This window comes from Hyla sarda, unplaced genomic scaffold (genome assembly GCF_029499605.1).
Source record: "Hyla sarda isolate aHylSar1 unplaced genomic scaffold, aHylSar1.hap1 scaffold_544, whole genome shotgun sequence".
Taxonomy (NCBI): Eukaryota; Metazoa; Chordata; class Amphibia; order Anura; family Hylidae; genus Hyla; species Hyla sarda.
This window is the reverse complement of record NW_026610555.1, coordinates 175,120-190,336: the sequence shown is the minus strand read 5'-3', so window position 1 is coordinate 190,336 and position 15,217 is coordinate 175,120. Positions and strand designations below refer to the sequence as shown.

At 46.0% G+C, this 15,217-nt stretch overlaps 6 non-coding genes across 6 annotated transcripts; all 6 read right to left on the bottom strand.

The window, feature by feature from the left end:
- Positions 1-1,994: 1,994 nt before the first annotated feature.
- On the bottom strand, positions 1,995-2,185 carry LOC130339468 (U2 spliceosomal RNA). Its single transcript, XR_008879838.1, has one exon. It is a non-coding gene; the product is annotated as a U2 spliceosomal RNA (small nuclear RNA).
- A 2,089-nt stretch (positions 2,186-4,274) lies between these two features.
- Positions 4,275-4,465, bottom strand: LOC130339467 (U2 spliceosomal RNA). Its single transcript, XR_008879837.1, has one exon. It is a non-coding gene; the product is annotated as a U2 spliceosomal RNA (small nuclear RNA).
- A 2,099-nt stretch (positions 4,466-6,564) lies between these two features.
- LOC130339466 (U2 spliceosomal RNA) lies at positions 6,565-6,755 on the bottom strand. The gene has a single exon (XR_008879836.1). It is a non-coding gene; the product is annotated as a U2 spliceosomal RNA (small nuclear RNA).
- A 2,088-nt stretch (positions 6,756-8,843) lies between these two features.
- Positions 8,844-9,034, bottom strand: LOC130339465 (U2 spliceosomal RNA). Its single transcript, XR_008879835.1, has one exon. It is a non-coding gene; the product is annotated as a U2 spliceosomal RNA (small nuclear RNA).
- Positions 9,035-11,121: 2,087 nt separating this feature from the next.
- On the bottom strand, positions 11,122-11,312 carry LOC130339464 (U2 spliceosomal RNA). Its single transcript, XR_008879834.1, has one exon. It is a non-coding gene; the product is annotated as a U2 spliceosomal RNA (small nuclear RNA).
- A 2,089-nt stretch (positions 11,313-13,401) lies between these two features.
- On the bottom strand, positions 13,402-13,592 carry LOC130339462 (U2 spliceosomal RNA). Its single transcript, XR_008879833.1, has one exon. It is a non-coding gene; the product is annotated as a U2 spliceosomal RNA (small nuclear RNA).
- Between the last annotated feature and the right edge of the window lie 1,625 nt (positions 13,593-15,217).

Sequence of the window (15,217 nt, the reverse complement as noted above, 5' to 3'; positions counted from 1 at the left end):
TCTGGGCTGGGGGGCAGTCAACCACCAGTACACACAGCAGAACCTAAACCCATACCATTATTGCTAAGCAGCAAGACAGGGGCCCATTGCACTCCCACGGGGCCTTTTTAAATGCAATCCATAACCCGGATTTGCCAGGAACCCTTCTTACTCCTCCTACTTGCATGTGACACTGGGCTTAGGATCTGCATAGGAAACACACACACAAGCACACACCTACCTTTGTTGCCTGCAGATGCCTCCTTGGCTGTCCCCAAACGGTATCAAACCAACACCCACGGGAAGCTGTAAGCATAGAGGACATGCCTGCACCCCATTGGACTTACCTGTGTGGGTTAAATCCGGGTTATTTGACAACCTATGGCGGTGATGGTTCTGCTCAGGCAGAGCAGTGCTGATGCTCCTCATAAAGCTGTCGCTGCTGTGAAGGTTCTAGGTGACATCACAAATCCCTTTGGTTACATACACAACAAAGCTGGGTTGTTGTTGTTTACACTCTGCAAGGCCTGTGGAAGTGAGTGACATCATAGCACTGTAGTTCTGAGGGTTCAAGATGGATGCAACAATCTCCTGTTGCTTCTATGAAGGCCGTAATAGACGACATCACCAAACAGCTCCATAGTCACATACACAGCAAAGGAGAGATGTTGTTTACACCTAGTGATGTCAGTGGTATTGAGTGACATCACAGCACAGTGCTAAGGCTCCTGGGCCTGGACACAGCAGCGGCTGCAATATCTCAACGGAGAATACGTTTATATCTATGTGTGTGTGTGCGCATATATATATATATATATATATATATATATATATATATATATATTTCTCCGCCGAAATCACTTTTAAACCCATTTCCACCTTTTTTTCCCTTCTCTTCCTCTTACTTTTTTTTCACGTTTTTTTACGTTTTTCTCCTTTTCGCCTCTTTTCTGGGCGTATTATTCTTCTTTTTCTTCTTTTTTTTCGTCTAATGCATACCCCATCAGTGCAGCAATGCTTATTCAATACCGCCAGCAGATGGAGACACTGGGGGATAATTTTCTAAGGATTTATACTGATTTTTCCTGTCTGAATTTGTCGCACAGAAAGTTGCAGGCCAAATATGTGTGACATTTCTGCGACTTTAGCTTCTAGAGCATTTTTACAACATTATACATAGGTGCTGAATACATAAAAAGCGACTGTTCAGCGACAGACAAGTCGCATCGGCTGAAAGTAGGCCAGAATGTCAGTCCATGTTGGAGCAGGTTTAGATACAGTCTAAAGCATAGATCTCAAAGTCTGTGCACAGAATTTAGCAAGGGCCTCGCACCTTCTGATGCATCAGGTAGGTGCACAATAGCATAGCCTAACCCTCTGTACTTTGGTCTATATTGATGCGGGACATAGACAGCCAGCTGATGACCAATCCATTAGTGCAATGGATGGCTGGAAGCATTTGTCTTTGCCTTTGCAATACCACAGAAGCAATGCATGGTCAATGTACAGCAATGACACACCTGTGTGAACAGCCAGGAGACCCCCCCCCCCCATGTTATGTTACATAGTTACATAGTTAGTACGGTCGAAAAAAGACATATGTCCATCACGTTCAACCAGGGAATTAAGGGGTAGGGGTGTGGCGCGATATTGGGGAAGGGATGAGATTTTATATTTCTTCATAAGCATTAATCTTATTTTGTCAATTAGGAACATTCAGCACCCACCCGCTATCAAGGCAGCTGCCTATCATGTCATGCCCTACCTGCACAGGTGTGCTGGCTACTCAAATGATCCAATTAAGGAGGCCATTTAGTCAGCAGCAGCAGAAGTCCTGTGCCTGGACGCTCCAACAGGGGCCAGACACAAGCAGAAGCAGAAGCAGCAGAAGCAGCAGCAGCACCACCTTTTGTTTATTGGCTGCAGCAGCAGCAAGGCCCACAGGGCTGGCTAGCTGGCTAGCCAGCAAGCAGGTAGCAATGAAAGTAGGAATCTTTCTTTTTAACCCTGTAAGGGGGTGGTGCACTGTACCCGAAGATACTGCCATATCGGGTCAATGCATAGGGCGACGGAAGCAAGCTTCGAAATCGGCCCCCGTTCTCAAAAATCCATTTAATATATGGTCCCCAGATAGGGGACGTATCAGATATTAAACTGATAAGAACAGATACTACACTTGATCTTAGCCAAAAGGCCGAGAAGCGATAACCGTGAAAGGGGCGGGCCCAACAAGGTCCCCTTCATGGGCACTATCACTGCTTGCTGTCAGGGAGGCTGCCAGACAATTTTCCATGCACACTCTGGGCTGGGGGGCAGTCAACCACCAGTACACACAGCAGAACCTAAACCCATACCATTATTGCTAAGCAGCAAGACAGGGGCCCATTGCACTCCCACGGGGCCTTTTTAAATGCAATCCATAACCCGGATTTGCCAGGAACCCTTCTTACTCCTCCTACTTGCATGTGACACTGGGCTTAGGATCTGCATAGGAAACACACACACAAGCACACACCTACCTTTGTTGCCTGCAGATGCCTCCTTGGCTGTCCCCAAACGGTATCAAACCAACACCCACGGGAAGCTGTAAGCATAGAGGACATGCCTGCACCCCATTGGACTTACCTGTGTGGGTTAAATCCGGGTTATTTGACAACCTATGGCGGTGATGGTTCTGCTCAGGCAGAGCAGTGCTGATGCTCCTCATAAAGCTGTCGCTGCTGTGAAGGTTCTAGGTGACATCACAAATCCCTTTGGTTACATACACAACAAAGCTGGGTTGTTGTTGTTTACACTCTGCAAGGCCTGTGGAAGTGAGTGACATCATAGCACTGTAGTTCTGAGGGTTCAAGATGGATGCAACAATCTCCTGTTGCTTCTATGAAGGCCGTAATAGACGACATCACCAAACAGCTCCATAGTCACATACACAGCAAAGGAGAGATGTTGTTTACACCTAGTGATGTCAGTGGTATTGAGTGACATCACAGCACAGTGCTAAGGCTCCTGGGCCTGGACACAGCAGCGGCTGCAATATCTCAACGGAGAATACGTTTATATCTATGTGTGTGTGTGCGCATATATATATATATATATATATATATATATATATATATATATATTTCTCCGCCGAAATCACTTTTAAACCCATGTCCACCTTTTTTTCCCTTCTCTTCCTCTTACTTTTTTTTCACGTTTTTTTACGTTTTTCTCCTTTTCGCCTCTTTTCTGGGCGTATTATTCTTCTTTTTCTTCTTTTTTTTCGTCTAATGCATACCCCATCAGTGCAGCAATGCTTATTCAATACCGCCAGCAGATGGAGACACTGGGGGATAATTTTCTAAGGATTTATACTGATTTTTCCTGTCTGAATTTGTCGCACAGAAAGTTGCAGGCCAAATATGTGTGACATTTCTGCGACTTTAGCTTCTAGAGCATTTTTACAACATTATACATAGGTGCTGAATACATAAAAAGCGACTGTTCAGCGACAGACAAGTCGCATCGGCTGAAAGTAGGCCAGAATGTCAGTCCATGTTGGAGCAGGTTTAGATACAGTCTAAAGCATAGATCTCAAAGTCTGTGCACAGAATTTAGCAAGGGCCTCGCACCTTCTGATGCATCAGGTAGGTGCACAATAGCATAGCCTAACCCTCTGTACTTTGGTCTATATTGATGCGGGACATAGACAGCCAGCTGATGACCAATCCATTAGTGCAATGGATGGCTGGAAGCATTTGTCTTTGCCTTTGCAATACCACAGAAGCAATGCATGGTCAATGTACAGCAATGACACACCTGTGTGAACAGCCAGGAGACCCCCCCCCCCCCCATGTTATGTTACATAGTTACATAGTTAGTACGGTCGAAAAAAGACATATGTCCATCACGTTCAACCAGGGAATTAAGGGGTAGGGGTGTGGCGCGATATTGGGGAAGAGATGAGATTTTATATTTCTTCATAAGCATTAATCTTATTTTGTCAATTAGGAACATTCAGCACCCACCCGCTATCAAGGCAGCTGCCTATCATGTCATGCCCTACCTGCACAGGTGTGCTGGCTACTCAAATGATCCAATTAAGGAGGCCATTTAGTCAGCAGCAGCAGAAGTCCTGTGCCTGGACGCTCCAACAGGGGCCAGACACAAGCAGAAGCAGAAGCAGCAGAAGCAGCAGCAGCACCACCTTTTGTTTATTGGCTGCAGCAGCAGCAAGGCCCACAGGGCTGGCTAGCTGGCTAGCCAGCAAGCAGGTAGCAATGAAAGTAGGAATCTTTCTTTTTAACCCTGTAAGGGGGTGGTGCACTGTACCCGAAGATACTGCCATATCGGGTCAATGCATAGGGCGACGGAAGCAAGCTTCGAAATCGGCCCCCGTTCTCAAAAATCCATTTAATATATGGTCCCCAGATAGGGGACGTATCAGATATTAAACTGATAAGAACAGATACTACACTTGATCTTAGCCAAAAGGCCGAGAAGCGATAACCGTGAAAGGGGCGGGCCCAACAAGGTCCCCTTCATGGGCACTATCACTGCTTGCTGTCAGGGAGGCTGCCAGACAATTTTCCATGCACACTCTGGGCTGGGGGGCAGTCAACCACCAGTACACACAGCAGAACCTAAACCCATACCATTATTGCTAAGCAGCAAGACAGGGGCCCATTGCACTCCCACGGGGCCTTTTTAAATGCAATCCATAACCCGGATTTGCCAGGAACCCTTCTTACTCCTCCTACTTGCATGTGACACTGGGCTTAGGATCTGCATAGGAAACACACACACAAGCACACACCTACCTTTGTTGCCTGCAGATGCCTCCTTGGCTGTCCCCAAACGGTATCAAACCAACACCCACGGGAAGCTGTAAGCATAGAGGACATGCCTGCACCCCATTGGACTTACCTGTGTGGGTTAAATCCGGGTTATTTGACAACCTATGGCGGTGATGGTTCTGCTCAGGCAGAGCAGTGCTGATGCTCCTCATAAAGCTGTCGCTGCTGTGAAGGTTCTAGGTGACATCACAAATCCCTTTGGTTACATACACAACAAAGCTGGGTTGTTGTTGTTTACACTCTGCAAGGCCTGTGGAAGTGAGTGACATCATAGCACTGTAGTTCTGAGGGTTCAAGATGGATGCAACAATCTCCTGTTGCTTCTATGAAGGCCGTAATAGACGACATCACCAAACAGCTCCATAGTCACATACACAGCAAAGGAGAGATGTTGTTTACACCTAGTGATGTCAGTGGTATTGAGTGACATCACAGCACAGTGCTAAGGCTCCTGGGCCTGGACACAGCAGCGGCTGCAATATCTCAACGGAGAATACGTTTATATCTATGTGTGTGTGTGCGCATATATATATATATATATATATATATATATATATATATATATATATATATATATTTCTCCGCCGAAATCACTTTTAAACCCATTTCCACCTTTTTTTCCCTTCTCTTCCTCTTACTTTTTTTTCACGTTTTTTTACGTTTTTCTCCTTTTCGCCTCTTTTCTGGGCGTATTATTCTTCTTTTTCTTCTTTTTTTTCGTCTAATGCATACCCCATCAGTGCAGCAATGCTTATTCAATACCGCCAGCAGATGGAGACACTGGGGGATAATTTTCTAAGGATTTATACTGATTTTTCCTGTCTGAATTTGTCGCACAGAAAGTTGCAGGCCAAATATGTGTGACATTTCTGCGACTTTAGCTTCTAGAGCATTTTTACAACATTATACATAGGTGCTGAATACATAAAAAGCGACTGTTCAGCGACAGACAAGTCGCATCGGCTGAAAGTAGGCCAGAATGTCAGTCCATGTTGGAGCAGGTTTAGATACAGTCTAAAGCATAGATCTCAAAGTCTGTGCACAGAATTTAGCAAGGGCCTCGCACCTTCTGATGCATCAGGTAGGTGCACAATAGCATAGCCTAACCCTCTGTACTTTGGTCTATATTGATGCGGGACATAGACAGCCAGCTGATGACCAATCCATTAGTGCAATGGATGGCTGGAAGCATTTGTCTTTGCCTTTGCAATACCACAGAAGCAATGCATGGTCAATGTACAGCAATGACACACCTGTGTGAACAGCCAGGAGACCCCCCCCCCCCCCATGTTATGTTACATAGTTACATAGTTAGTACGGTCGAAAAAAGACATATGTCCATCACGTTCAACCAGGGAATTAAGGGGTAGGGGTGTGGCGCGATATTGGGGAAGGGATGAGATTTTATATTTCTTCATAAGCATTAATCTTATTTTGTCAATTAGGAACATTCAGCACCCACCCGCTATCAAGGCAGCTGCCTATCATGTCATGCCCTACCTGCACAGGTGTGCTGGCTACTCAAATGATCCAATTAAGGAGGCCATTTAGTCAGCAGCAGCAGAAGTCCTGTGCCTGGACGCTCCAACAGGGGCCAGACACAAGCAGAAGCAGAAGCAGCAGAAGCAGCAGCAGCACCACCTTTTGTTTATTGGCTGCAGCAGCAGCAAGGCCCACAGGGCTGGCTAGCTGGCTAGCCAGCAAGCAGGTAGCAATGAAAGTAGGAATCTTTCTTTTTAACCCTGTAAGGGGGTGGTGCACTGTACCCGAAGATACTGCCATATCGGGTCAATGCATAGGGCGACGGAAGCAAGCTTCGAAATCGGCCCCCGTTCTCAAAAATCCATTTAATATATGGTCCCCAGATAGGGGACGTATCAGATATTAAACTGATAAGAACAGATACTACACTTGATCTTAGCCAAAAGGCCGAGAAGCGATAACCGTGAAAGGGGCGGGCCCAACAAGGTCCCCTTCATGGGCACTATCACTGCTTGCTGTCAGGGAGGCTGCCAGACAATTTTCCATGCACACTCTGGGCTGGGGGGCAGTCAACCACCAGTACACACAGCAGAACCTAAACCCATACCATTATTGCTAAGCAGCAAGACAGGGGCCCATTGCACTCCCACGGGGCCTTTTTAAATGCAATCCATAACCCGGATTTGCCAGGAACCCTTCTTACTCCTCCTACTTGCATGTGACACTGGGCTTAGGATCTGCATAGGAAACACACACACAAGCACACACCTACCTTTGTTGCCTGCAGATGCCTCCTTGGCTGTCCCCAAACGGTATCAAACCAACACCCACGGGAAGCTGTAAGCATAGAGGACATGCCTGCACCCCATTGGACTTACCTGTGTGGGTTAAATCCGGGTTATTTGACAACCTATGGCGGTGATGGTTCTGCTCAGGCAGAGCAGTGCTGATGCTCCTCATAAAGCTGTCGCTGCTGTGAAGGTTCTAGGTGACATCACAAATCCCTTTGGTTACATACACAACAAAGCTGGGTTGTTGTTGTTTACACTCTGCAAGTCCTGTGGAAGTGAGTGACATCATAGCACTGTAGTTCTGAGGGTTCAAGATGGATGCAACAATCTCCTGTTGCTTCTATGAAGGCCGTAATAGACGACATCACCAAACAGCTCCATAGTCACATACACAGCAAAGGAGAGATGTTGTTTACACCTAGTGATGTCAGTGGTATTGAGTGACATCACAGCACAGTGCTAAGGCTCCTGGGCCTGGACACAGCAGCGGCTGCAATATCTCAACGGAGAATACGTTTATATCTATGTGTGTGTGTGCGCATATATATATATATATATATATATATATATATATATATATATATTCTCCGCCGAAATCACTTTTAAACCCATTTCCACCTTTTTTTCCCTTCTCTTCCTCTTACTTTTTTTTCACGTTTTTTTACGTTTTTCTCCTTTTCGCCTCTTTTCTGGGCGTATTATTCTTCTTTTTCTTCTTTTTTTTCGTCTAATGCATACCCCATCAGTGCAGCAATGCTTATTCAATACCGCCAGCAGATGGAGACACTGGGGGATAATTTTCTAAGGATTTATACTGATTTTTCCTGTCTGAATTTGTCGCACAGAAAGTTGCAGGCCAAATATGTGTGACATTTCTGCGACTTTAGCTTCTAGAGCATTTTTACAACATTATACATAGGTGCTGAATACATAAAAAGCGACTGTTCAGCGACAGACAAGTCGCATCGGCTGAAAGTAGGCCAGAATGTCAGTCCATGTTGGAGCAGGTTTAGATACAGTCTAAAGCATAGATCTCAAAGTCTGTGCACAGAATTTAGCAAGGGCCTCGCACCTTCTGATGCATCAGGTAGGTGCACAATAGCATAGCCTAACCCTCTGTACTTTGGTCTATATTGATGCGGGACATAGACAGCCAGCTGATGACCAATCCATTAGTGCAATGGATGGCTGGAAGCATTTGTCTTTGCCTTTGCAATACCACAGAAGCAATGCATGGTCAATGTACAGCAATGACACACCTGTGTGAACAGCCAGGAGACCCCCCCCCCCCCCATGTTATGTTACATAGTTACATAGTTAGTACGGTCGAAAAAAGACATATGTCCATCACGTTCAACCAGGGAATTAAGGGGTAGGGGTGTGGCGCGATATTGGGGAAGGGATGAGATTTTATATTTCTTCATAAGCATTAATCTTATTTTGTCAATTAGGAACATTCAGCACCCACCCGCTATCAAGGCAGCTGCCTATCATGTCATGCCCTACCTGCACAGGTGTGCTGGCTACTCAAATGATCCAATTAAGGAGGCCATTTAGTCAGCAGCAGCAGAAGTCCTGTGCCTGGACGCTCCAACAGGGGCCAGACACAAGCAGAAGCAGAAGCAGCAGAAGCAGCAGCAGCACCACCTTTTGTTTATTGGCTGCAGCAGCAGCAAGGCCCACAGGGCTGGCTAGCTGGCTAGCCAGCAAGCAGGTAGCAATGAAAGTAGGAATCTTTCTTTTTAACCCTGTAAGGGGGTGGTGCACTGTACCCGAAGATACTGCCATATCGGGTCAATGCATAGGGCGACGGAAGCAAGCTTCGAAATCGGCCCCCGTTCTCAAAAATCCATTTAATATATGGTCCCCAGATAGGGGACGTATCAGATATTAAACTGATAAGAACAGATACTACACTTGATCTTAGCCAAAAGGCCGAGAAGCGATAACCGTGAAAGGGGCGGGCCCAACAAGGTCCCCTTCATGGGCACTATCACTGCTTGCTGTCAGGGAGGCTGCCAGACAATTTTCCATGCACACTCTGGGCTGGGGGGCAGTCAACCACCAGTACACACAGCAGAACCTAAACCCATACCATTATTGCTAAGCAGCAAGACAGGGGCCCATTGCACTCCCACGGGGCCTTTTTAAATGCAATCCATAACCCGGATTTGCCAGGAACCCTTCTTACTCCTCCTACTTGCATGTGACACTGGGCTTAGGATCTGCATAGGAAACACACACACAAGCACACACCTACCTTTGTTGCCTGCAGATGCCTCCTTGGCTGTCCCCAAACGGTATCAAACCAACACCCACGGGAAGCTGTAAGCATAGAGGACATGCCTGCACCCCATTGGACTTACCTGTGTGGGTTAAATCCGGGTTATTTGACAACCTATGGCGGTGATGGTTCTGCTCAGGCAGAGCAGTGCTGATGCTCCTCATAAAGCTGTCGCTGCTGTGAAGGTTCTAGGTGACATCACAAATCCCTTTGGTTACATACACAACAAAGCTGGGTTGTTGTTGTTTACACTCTGCAAGGCCTGTGGAAGTGAGTGACATCATAGCACTGTAGTTCTGAGGGTTCAAGATGGATGCAACAATCTCCTGTTGCTTCTATGAAGGCCGTAATAGACGACATCACCAAACAGCTCCATAGTCACATACACAGCAAAGGAGAGATGTTGTTTACACCTAGTGATGTCAGTGGTATTGAGTGACATCACAGCACAGTGCTAAGGCTCCTGGGCCTGGACACAGCAGCGGCTGCAATATCTCAACGGAGAATACGTTTATATCTATGTGTGTGTGTGCGCATATATATATATATATATATATATATATATATATATATATATATTTCTCCGCCGAAATCACTTTTAAACCCATTTCCACCTTTTTTTCCCTTCTCTTCCTCTTACTTTTTTTTCACGTTTTTTTACGTTTTTCTCCTTTTCGCCTCTTTTCTGGGCGTATTATTCTTCTTTTTCTTCTTTTTTTTCGTCTAATGCATACCCCATCAGTGCAGCAATGCTTATTCAATACCGCCAGCAGATGGAGACACTGGGGGATAATTTTCTAAGGATTTATACTGATTTTTCCTGTCTGAATTTGTCGCACAGAAAGTTGCAGGCCAAATATGTGTGACATTTCTGCGACTTTAGCTTCTAGAGCATTTTTACAACATTATACATAGGTGCTGAATACATAAAAAGCGACTGTTCAGCGACAGACAAGTCGCATCGGCTGAAAGTAGGCCAGAATGTCAGTCCATGTTGGAGCAGGTTTAGATACAGTCTAAAGCATAGATCTCAAAGTCTGTGCACAGAATTTAGCAAGGGCCTCGCACCTTCTGATGCATCAGGTAGGTGCACAATAGCATAGCCTAACCCTCTGTACTTTGGTCTATATTGATGCGGGACATAGACAGCCAGCTGATGACCAATCCATTAGTGCAATGGATGGCTGGAAGCATTTGTCTTTGCCTTTGCAATACCACAGAAGCAATGCATGGTCAATGTACAGCAATGACACACCTGTGTGAACAGCCAGGAGACCCCCCCCCCCCATGTTATGTTACATAGTTACATAGTTAGTACGGTCGAAAAAAGACATATGTCCATCACGTTCAACCAGGGAATTAAGGGGTAGGGGTGTGGCGCGATATTGGGGAAGGGATGAGATTTTATATTTCTTCATAAGCATTAATCTTATTTTGTCAATTAGGAACATTCAGCACCCACCCGCTATCAAGGCAGCTGCCTATCATGTCATGCCCTACCTGCACAGGTGTGCTGGCTACTCAAATGATCCAATTAAGGAGGCCATTTAGTCAGCAGCAGCAGAAGTCCTGTGCCTGGACGCTCCAACAGGGGCCAGACACAAGCAGAAGCAGAAGCAGCAGAAGCAGCAGCAGCACCACCTTTTGTTTATTGGCTGCAGCAGCAGCAAGGCCCACAGGGCTGGCTAGCTGGCTAGCCAGCAAGCAGGTAGCAATGAAAGTAGGAATCTTTCTTTTTAACCCTGTAAGGGGGTGGTGCACTGTACCCGAAGATACTGCCATATCGGGTCAATGCATAGGGCGACGGAAGCAAGCTTCGAAATCGGCCCCCGTTCTCAAAAATCCATTTAATATATGGTCCCCAGATAGGGGACGTATCAGATATTAAACTGATAAGAACAGATACTACACTTGATCTTAGCCAAAAGGCCGAGAAGCGATAACCGTGAAAGGGGCGGGCCCAACAAGGTCCCCTTCATGGGCACTATCACTGCTTGCTGTCAGGGAGGCTGCCAGACAATTTTCCATGCACACTCTGGGCTGGGGGGCAGTCAACCACCAGTACACACAGCAGAACCTAAACCCATACCATTATTGCTAAGCAGCAAGACAGGGGCCCATTGCACTCCCACGGGGCCTTTTTAAATGCAATCCATAACCCGGATTTGCCAGGAACCCTTCTTACTCCTCCTACTTGCATGTGACACTGGGCTTAGGATCTGCATAGGAAACACACACACAAGCACACACCTACCTTTGTTGCCTGCAGATGCCTCCTTGGCTGTCCCCAAACGGTATCAAACCAACACCCACGGGAAGCTGTAAGCATAGAGGACATGCCTGCACCCCATTGGACTTACCTGTGTGGGTTAAATCCGGGTTATTTGACAACCTATGGCGGTGATGGTTCTGCTCAGGCAGAGCAGTGCTGATGCTCCTCATAAAGCTGTCGCTGCTGTGAAGGTTCTAGGTGACATCACAAATCCCTTTGGTTACATACACAACAAAGCTGGGTTGTTGTTGTTTACACTCTGCAAGGCCTGTGGAAGTGAGTGACATCATAGCACTGTAGTTCTGAGGGTTCAAGATGGATGCAACAATCTCCTGTTGCTTCTATGAAGGCCGTAATAGACGACATCACCAAACAGCTCCATAGTCACATACACAGCAAAGGAGAGATGTTGTTTACACCTAGTGATGTCAGTGGTATTGAGTGACATCACAGCACAGTGCTAAGGCTCCTGGGCCTGGACACAGCAGCGGCTGCAATATCTCAACGGAGAATACGTTTATATCTATGTGTGTGTGTGCGCATATATATATATATATATATATATATATATATATATATATATATATTCTCCGCCGAAATCACTTTTAAACCCATTTCCACCTTTTTTTCCCTTCTCTTCCTCTTACTTTTTTTTCACGTTTTTTTACGTTTTTCTCCTTTTCGCCTCTTTTCTGGGCGTATTATTCTTCTTTTTCTTCTTTTTTTTCGTCTAATGCATACCCCATCAGTGCAGCAATGCTTATTCAATACCGCCAGCAGATGGAGACACTGGGGGATAATTTTCTAAGGATTTATACTGATTTTTCCTGTCTGAATTTGTCGCACAGAAAGTTGCAGGCCAAATATGTGTGACATTTCTGCGACTTTAGCTTCTAGAGCATTTTTACAACATTATACATAGGTGCTGAATACATAAAAAGCGACTGTTCAGCGACAGACAAGTCGCATCGGCTGAAAGTAGGCCAGAATGTCAGTCCATGTTGGAGCAGGTTTAGATACAGTCTAAAGCATAGATCTCAAAGTCTGTGCACAGAATTTAGCAAGGGCCTCGCACCTTCTGATGCATCAGGTAGGTGCACAATAGCATAGCCTAACCCTCTGTACTTTGGTCTATATTGATGCGGGACATAGACAGCCAGCTGATGACCAATCCATTAGTGCAATGGATGGCTGGAAGCATTTGTCTTTGCCTTTGCAATACCACAGAAGCAATGCATGGTCAATGTACAGCAATGACACACCTGTGTGAACAGCCAGGAGACCCCCCCCCCCCCATGTTATGTTACATAGTTACATAGTTAGTACGGTCGAAAAAAGACATATGTCCATCACGTTCAACCAGGGAATTAAGGGGTAGGGGTGTGGCGCGATATTGGGGAAGGGATGAGATTTTATATTTCTTCATAAGCATTAATCTTATTTTGTCAATTAGGAACATTCAGCACCCACCCGCTATCAAGGCAGCTGCCTATCATGTCATGCCCTACCTGCACAGGTGTGCTGGCTACTCAAATGATCCAATTAAGGAGGCCATTTAGTCAGCAGCAGCAGAAGTCCTGTGCCTGGACGCTCCAACAGGGGCCAGACACAAGCAGAAGCAGAAGCAGCAGAAGCAGCAGCAGCACCACCTTTTGTTTATTGGCTGCAGCAGCAGCAAGGCCCACAGGGCTGGCTAGCTGGCTAGCCAGCAAGCAGGTAGCAATGAAAGTAGGAATCTTTCTTTTTAACCCTGTAAGGGGGTGGTGCACTGTACCCGAAGATACTGCCATATCGGGTCAATGCATAGGGCGACGGAAGCAAGCTTCGAAATCGGCCCCCGTTCTCAAAAATCCATTTAATATATGGTCCCCAGATAGGGGACGTATCAGATATTAAACTGATAAGAACAGATACTACACTTGATCTTAGCCAAAAGGCCGAGAAGCGATAACCGTGAAAGGGGCGGGCCCAACAAGGTCCCCTTCATGGGCACTATCACTGCTTGCTGTCAGGGAGGCTGCCAGACAATTTTCCATGCACACTCTGGGCTGGGGGGCAGTCAACCACCAGTACACACAGCAGAACCTAAACCCATACCATTATTGCTAAGCAGCAAGACAGGGGCCCATTGCACTCCCACGGGGCCTTTTTAAATGCAATCCATAACCCGGATTTGCCAGGAACCCTTCTTACTCCTCCTACTTGCATGTGACACTGGGCTTAGGATCTGCATAGGAAACACACACACAAGCACACACCTACCTTTGTTGCCTGCAGATGCCTCCTTGGCTGTCCCCAAACGGTATCAAACCAACACCCACGGGAAGCTGTAAGCATAGAGGACATGCCTGCACCCCATTGGACTTACCTGTGTGGGTTAAATCCGGGTTATTTGACAACCTATGGCGGTGATGGTTCTGCTCAGGCAGAGCAGTGCTGATGCTCCTCATAAAGCTGTCGCTGCTGTGAAGGTTCTAGGTGACATCACAAATCCCTTTGGTTACATACACAACAAAGCTGTGGGTTGTTGTTGTTTACACTCTGCAAGGCCTGTGGAAGTGAGTGACATCATAGCACTGTAGTTCTGAGGGTTCAAGATGGATGCAACAATCTCCTGTTGCTTCTATGAAGGCCGTAATAGACGACATCACCAAACAGCTCCATAGTCACATACACAGCAAAGGAGAGATGTTGTTTACACCTAGTGATGTCAGTGGTATTGAGTGACATCACAGCACAGTGCTAAGGCTCCTGGGCCTGGACACAGCAGCGGCTGCAATATCTCAACGGAGAATACGTTTATATCTATGTGTGTGTGTGCGCATATATATATATATATATATATATATATATATATATATATTTCTCCGCCGAAATCACTTTTAAACCCATTTCCACCTTTTTTTCCCTTCTCTTCCTCTTACTTTTTTTTCACGTTTTTTTACGTTTTTCTCCTTTTCGCCTCTTTTCTGGGCGTATTATTCTTCTTTTTCTTCTTTTTTTTCGTCTAATGCATACCCCATCAGTGCAGCAATGCTTATTCAATACCGCCAGCAGATGGAGACACTGGGGGATAATTTTCTAAGGATTTATACTGATTTTTCCTGTCTGAATTTGTCGCACAGAAAGTTGCAGGCCAAATATGTGTGACATTTCTGCGACTTTAGCTTCTAGAGCATTTTTACAACATTATACATAGGTGCTGAATACATAAAAAGCGACTGTTCAGCGACAGACAAGTCGCATCGGCTGAAAGTAGGCCAGAATGTCAGTCCATGTTGGAGCAGGTTTAGATACAGTCTAAAGCATAGATCTCAAAGTCTGTGCACAGAATTTAGCAAGGGCCTCGCACCTTCTGATGCATCAGGTAGGTGCACAATAGCATAGCCTAACCCTCTGTACTTTGGTCTATATTGATGCGGGACATAGACAGCCAGCTGATGACCAATCCATTAGTGCAATGGATGGCTGGAAGCATTTGTCTTTGCCTTTGCAATACCACAGAAGCAATGCATGGTCAATGTACAGCAATGACACACCTGTGTGAACAGCCAGGAGACCCCCCCCCCCCCCC